At 41.1% G+C, this 7389-nt stretch overlaps 1 pseudogene across 1 annotated transcript; it reads left to right on the forward strand.

Annotated features, from left to right (window-relative positions):
- Nucleotides 1–326: 326 nt before the first annotated feature.
- Nucleotides 327–4439, forward strand: LOC125546817 (O-fucosyltransferase 9-like; annotated as a pseudogene). Its single transcript, XR_015599308.1, has 6 exons — nucleotides 327–499; nucleotides 658–665; nucleotides 767–825; nucleotides 3054–3222; nucleotides 3357–3547; nucleotides 3858–4439. The product of XR_015599308.1 is annotated as an O-fucosyltransferase 9-like (transcript).
- The last annotated feature ends 2950 nt before the right edge of the window (nucleotides 4440–7389 follow it).

Genomic DNA, 7389 nt, shown 5'->3' on the forward strand with positions numbered 1-7389 from the left:
CAAACCCTAGCCCCCGTTTCCCTCGATCCCCGCAGTAACCGCATCCACAGCCACCCGCTCCTTCTCATAGCCGCCGCACCATTCCTCCCTTCCGCCCCCTCCTCCTTCCCGGATCCCCACCACGGCGCCGACCTGCAGGCAAAGGGCGACGAAGAGTGGTAGACGAGGACAACGAGGGAGAGAAAGAAGGGAGATAAAAAGGAGGCCGGCGGCGAGGCCCAGCGACTAGCGCCTCTCCGCCTCAAGCCCCGGCATCACCGCCACCAGATCCACCTCGCAACCTCTCTTCCTCCCCTGTCTGACTGCTGCGTGGTCGCGTTAGGCCCATGCCGGCGCCGCCGCCACAGCCGCAGCCGCCGCCGCTGGATGGCTCCGTCGGTCCCTCCCGCTCCAGATCGAAAACTAGGAGAGCGACGGGAGGGAAGAAGGGGACCGGGGGAGGGGAGAGCACGGGAGAGAAGGCGAGCTCGCGGCTGACCGCAGCGTGCGAGGCGGACGGGTGAGAAACATTTGTCGTCGTGCCGCTGGCGGCTGGAGCTTTGGAATGCGGCCGTGGCCACTATTAATAATTTGTCTTTGCATTTTCTGATGAGTTCGTCGAGTTCCTTTCTCTATATGCTTAGATGCTTATCTGTCGGAAATTTTGTGTGACAACAGAAGTAACGGTGCTTGGTCTACTATTCTTTTTTGCTGTCTAAAGTGTTCCTTCAACTAATCCAGTAACCTGACATTACTTTGTGTTTAACTAATATCATTCTTATCACAGTGAGTACAGATATTATTCAGTTAGCCTCCTTTTCGTGGAAGAGGAGTGAAAGTGTAAAGGTTAGAAATGGTAACTGAATGGGTGTTCTTTTTTATCACCTCTGAATTTAAGGAATATATTTGCTAATATATCAATGCTCATTGGTACCATGTCTGGTTCTTAGGTGCATGCTTGGAAGTTTAAATATGTAATCAAGTTATGAAATAGAGTGCTGTAAGAGACACTTCTATAAGCAGAGGTATGTGCCTGCATTTAGACCTTAATTATCCCTTGCTTAGTATTGTTTGGTTTGTGTGATTCATGCTTCAATGATTTCTTCACTTAGTAATTAGACGGCGCAGTACTACGGCAGTAGTATACTTTGGTGTAGAAATAAACGATGACATGCTTTACATTCCAGATATTTCTTTGTGCCTTGACTCTGGCTCTATGCTTATTAATCATCTTAGCGAGCTTTAGGACTTCAAAAGTTGTCATTTCTAGGATCATGATTTCCTATGTTTTTGGCCAAGATGGCACACATGAATAGTTTGTCAAGGATGTACCAAATCTTATGTTTTTCCTTCCGTTTATTGCATTTATGGCTGCAAACTGTATTCTCAGATTCTAGGCTGGGTGTATAAACATATATTCCGCACACTGAATTCAATTTTTTTACTTCCTATCGTGGCCTTTCGTTTGTTTTGTTCGTCTGATGTTTCCTTTGGTGATGCTTACAGATTACACCTTCTTTGTAGAAATAGGGTCACACTTCAATCGATTAGAAAAGTTTCTTTTCTTGCAAAAGTTTGTTTTTTTGCTTACATTGCGAAGGTTTGTTCACTTCATCACCATTGTGGTGATGTCAGTATCTTTGTGAAATAGGAAAAGTAGATACCCATAATCTTTACTTGCTGTAAACACTAATATGAAATTGTACCTTATCCCTACGAGAGATAAAAAAATCATGTTTAAATGATGGACACAATAATGTACCCACCAACATGACAACTGTGTTAACTTAATTCCTATAATCTACATATCTTTAACCTTGGCTATGCCAATCATCAATTGATGTGGGAGGTGCCTGATGATGCGCGTCTATGTTACAAACTCAGTGTTTCTTTTTCTTTTTACCATAACTGATTCGCTGAATTCAATAGTGCACTGGTTTCTGCAAGATCAACTATAGGTATGTACATTGGTTCTCTTTAATACATCACCGATAACCTGGCGAGGACAAATATTTCACTAGCAGTCCAGCAGGGGAGGACGTTGATGAATCCTGCATGCATGCATGGTTTATTTTTATGCTTTAGTTGTTGATGTTCATAAAGTGATGACAGATGGCTTCATTTACGTTTGATTATACACAGCAAAGACCACCAAGATCCGAAATCTGTGCATTCAGGCTACGAGTCAAAAATACATCACGTATTGGTTGAGTGTCATTGGAACAATCAAGAAGATTGCATGCTTGCTTGAGTTCATGTGTTTTTTGGTGGACTATATATCCAAGTATTTCTTACAAAGAATTAAAAATTAAGGCCAAAAGATGTTATCATTCAGAACCGAACTTAGAATGGCACTAAGCTGTTATTATCATAATTCGACAGTGCAGTGCCAAAAAAACTCTGAGTAAACAAAGAACATACCCAATTCTGTCTTCCAAAGAAAGATCATTAGTTTACCGCCCCCTGCTTGCTTAGAAACTTTACTTTGTAATTTCCCTTGGTATGAGACAATTTTCACATCGGTCGGAAAATCAAGAGTATGGGCAACCTGTGTGTACCAAGCTCTAGGAACTTCAGAAATAAAGAAGCAGAAGCTTTTACACACAAGACACTTCTTTTTCACATTTCTTTAGCATAATTGGTACACGATTCGTGGCCATGTTTCGCATCCTGCTACAAGATTGAGTTTGTGGTGGCTTCCATTTATATTTGAGCCAGGTTTATAATTTCTCATCGGGCTTTACCTCCATGACCATTTATAGCCACCTGGGTTTTATATATTTAATTTCCGTTTCTTAGCATTCAAATGGTATATACTAATCAACTTATATCTTTCTGTTCACTACTAACAGATGTCACTAGAAGCATCAATTTTCACGGGTGCTGACATTTTCTGTTATACTAGAATTGATGTTTGTTGCTTAGTTTGTGATGCTTCAGGTCAATAATAATAACCTTTAAGTTCAGTGCCATCAGTTGCGTCTCTTTAGTAGCATTCAGAACAAATTTAGAAGCTTTCAAATATGTAAATATACTCACTAGAGCTAATATGTTAACTGACTTAATTTGAGCAGATTGGTATGATGCTTCGAGGCATGGGGTTTGACAATACAACCTTCCTCTACGTTGCGTCCGGTAAAATATACAATGCTGCAAAATACATGGGTCCCCTTCGCCAGATGTTCCCTCTTTTTACAAACCAAGGACACTCTTGCATTGTCTAAAGAGCTTGCTGAGTTTGAGGTATTGTTTCCGCCAGCCAGCCCATAAGCCTAGCTGGATGTCGTTCTGAATGTCAGATGAATATGCATGCATTGAACTGTTCATCAATTCACATTGAATCTTCATACCGTTACTCACCAACCTATTCTCTGTAGGGGTACTCTTCTCGGTTAGCAGCATTAGATTACACCGTCTGTGTTCAGAGCGAAGTGTTTGTGACGACTCAAGGGGGAACTTCCCTCACCTTTTTGATGGGACACAGGCGTTACCTGTTAGGAGGGAATGCAAAGACAATAAAACCCGACAAACGGAAGCTGGTCTTATCTTTTGATGACCCAAATATCAGGTAAGTTTGGGCTGCCATTATATCGTCAACAAAGTATTACAAATCACACCGAATCAGTTTCAGTTTTGAGTATATGCTGGAATCTTTCACCAAATCAAACTGCTGAAGCAGTTCGCTGCCCTTGTTGTTCCTTCACCATCCAAGACTGTAGCTATTCCCTACTTTTCGGAACGCATTAGCCATGTTAACAAATTGAAATACATCTCCGAGTTGACCTTCACATACATGCTCTAAATATTTTCCCATCTTTCCTTAACGTGTAAATGGATATAGTGGTGTATGAAACTCAAATTGTTTCTTTGAACTGCAGATGGAGTCGATTCAAGCACCACATGCTGGAAATACTGCACCATAGTGACATAAGGGGCATCACATTCAGGAAACCTAATGATTCCATATACACCTTCCCAATGCCTGATTGCATGTGCCAACAAGATGGAATATGATCTAGGCGTTAGCATGCATAACTGAGGGATGCATATCCTCTGCCTTTGTGCACCAAAGGCACCAAAGGCATGGCATTGTTGACTGCATGATCAGGATTTGATGGTCATGATGAAAATTGGAGTGAAATAAAGCATTTGGTGCTTCTCAGGAGATTCTGAAACCCTCTGGCATACCCCCAACCGTTCGATTCTGGATATAATGGTCAAAAGGTGCCAAATGACAATGAATTCCATAGTATCAGAAATTGAGAGGATGTGAGGGATTTTGTAAAGTTAGTAATCTGTAGGTAGTCCACCATATAGCAATCTCCATTTGTTCAATCCGTCTGTAGGTTGTAAAGAGAAGAGCTACGAGATTGGGTTGTAGATATGAGTACAACCTGAGTGCCTCGATGTATATTCGAAAAACAAGGGCTAACAACAACAAAGAACGGAAATTTTCAGTATATCATTACTCATCAGTGCTTGTTCTCGCATTTCATCTTGCCCTTGACAATTCATATTTATGAGCATGTTCTTACAGTTCAGACCTAACGTTCTTTTTTCTTTCCTTGGGCACTTCCTCAAGAATCTTGTTGAGGTGTCTGTTTCCCCTCTTTGTGTCATGAATGATTGTGATGGCTGCAGGGTCTTCGCAAGGAGTTGAAGGCATATAAAAACCATGGATCCTTTGCTCCCCAGGCCACAAAATGATCATAGTGATATCTACGACCTCCTAGATGTATTAATCTCAATCTCATGTTTGGTTTTCTTTCCTTTTCTCTTCTAATGATGTAATTTCTTTTACTAAGATAACACCATGTATCCTTTTTCTACTTTGAATGAATTTACTGTATATATTTCTTATTTAGTTTAGTTCATCATTCAGAGACGGTGGAATATTTTTGTCCTTCACAGGTTAAATGAGCATTGCGTAGTCCTTCACATGTTAAATGAGCATTGCGTAAAAGTATGTCTTAAGTTTTCTTTCTTCAAGTGCTTCAAGTAAATGAAATTGTCTATTTCGAATTTAATAGCTTTTAATAATAATCATAATGAGAGAGGGGTATGCTTCTCTCTCTCTCTAGAAATGTGTTTGAATCGCACAAAAAGAGTTCGTAGTTCTTATTCATACTTGAAACACGTGAGGCTCTGCAAATTAAACCATGTTTTTTTCAAGGCGCATATGGATTTAGTAGACCAGAACTAAACCGACTGTATATACATGGCCTGTCCTTAGTAAAGGAAACTATTTTCATCGCGAACATGGTTTTAGTTGAAGGTTCTTGCAGCATGAATCTATTTTCATCGACAACATGTCTTCAGCAGGTCTCTGCGCCATTTGCCGCAACGGGTCAACTAGTATGATATAAACCCCATCTTGTTATTCTCAATGGCAACAATACAACACGTGCCTTGCTGCCCCTTCTGTCACTGGGAAAGAACACCACAAGATTGAACCCGAAGCTAAGCACTTCTCCCATTGCAAGAAAGATCAATCTAGTAGGCCAAACCAAACTGATAATTCGAAGAGACTTGCAAAGATAACCAATCATACATAAAAGAATTCACAGAAGATTCAAATATTGTTCATAGATAAACTTGATCATAAACCCACAATTCATCGATCTCAACAAACACACCGCAAAAGAAGATTACATCGAGTAGATCTCCACAAGAGAGGGGGAGAACTTTGTATTGAGATCCAAAAAGAGAGAAGAAGCCATCTAGCTAATAACTATGGACCCGTAGATCTGAAGTAAACTACTCACACTTCATCAGAGAGGCTATGGTGTTGATGTAGAAGCCCTCCATGATCGATGCCCCCTCTGGCGGAGCTCCGGAAAAGGCCCCAAGATGGGATCTCGTGGATACAGAAAGTTACGGCGGTGGAATTAGGGTTTTGACTCCGTATCTGGTAGTTTGGGGGTACGTAGGTATATATAGGAGGAAAGAGTACATCGGTGGAGCAACGTGGGCCCCACGAGCATGGAAGGCGCACCTAGGGGGGTAGGCGCCCCCCCTGCCTCGTGCCTTCCTGGTTGATTGCTTGACGTAGGGTCCAAGTCCTCTGGATCATGTTCGTTCCGAAAATCACGTTCCCGAAGGTTTCATTCCGTTTGGACTCCGTTTGATATTCTTTTTCTGCGAAACCCTAAAATAGGCAAAAAAACAGCAATTCTGGGATGGCCCTCCGGTTAATAGGAAGTCCCAAAAATAATATAAAAGTGTATAATAATGCCCAATAATGTCCAAAACAAGATATAATATAGCATGGAACAATAAAAAATTATAAATACATTGGAGACGTATCAGTGATCAAGAAGTGATCCTGAAACTACTTACGTTCAAGCATAACACAAGACCGTGTTCACTTCCCGGACTCCGCCGAAAAGAGACCATCACGGCTACACACGCGGTTGATTCATTTTAATTAAGTCAAGTGTCAAGTAATGACCCACAAGTATAGGGGATCTATCGTAGTCCTTTCAATAAGTAAGAGTGTCGAACCCAACGAGGAGCAGAAGGAAATGATAAACGGTTTTCAGCAAGGTATTCTCTGCAAGTACTGAAATAAGTGGTAACAGATAGTTTTGTGATGAGATAATTTGTAACGAGCAACAAGTAACAAAAGTAAATAAAGTGCAGCAAGGTGGCCCAATCCTTTTTGTAGCAAAGGACAAGTCTGGACAAACTCTTATATAAGGAAAAGTGCTCCCGAGGACACATGGGAATATCATCAAGCTAGTTTTCATCACGTTCATATGATTCGCGTTCGGTACTTTGATAATTTGACATGTGGGTGGACCGGTGCTTGGGTGCTGTTCTTACTTGAACAAGCATCCCACTTATGATTAACCTCTATTGCAAGCATCCGCAACTACAACAAAAGTATTAAGGTAAACCTAACCATAGCATGAAACATATGGATCCAAATCAACCCCTTACGAAGCAACACATAAAGTAGGGTTTAAGCTTCTGTCACTCTAGCAACCCATCATCTACTTATTACTTCCGAATGCCTTCCTCTAGGCCCAAATAATGGTGAAGTGTTATGTAGTCGACGTTCACATAACACCACTAGAGGCTAGACAACATACATCTCATCAAAATATCGAACGAATACCAAATTCACATGACTACTAATAGCAAGACTTCTACCATGTCCTCAGGAACAAAAGTAACTACTCACAAAGCATAAACATGTTCATAATCAGAGGGGTATTAATATGCATAAAGGATCTGAACATATGATCTTCCACCAATTAAACCAACCAGCATCAATTACAAGGAGTAATTAACACTACTAGCAACCTACTAGCACCAATCCCGGACTTGGATACAAGAATTGGATACAAGAGATGAACTAGGGTTTTGAGATGAGATGGTGCTGATGAAGATGTTGATGGGGATTGC

Source organism: Triticum urartu, chromosome 3A, assembly GCF_056163025.1.
Source record: "Triticum urartu cultivar PI428250 chromosome 3A, HENAU_Tu73, whole genome shotgun sequence".
Classification (NCBI taxonomy): Eukaryota; Viridiplantae; Streptophyta; class Magnoliopsida; order Poales; family Poaceae; genus Triticum; species Triticum urartu.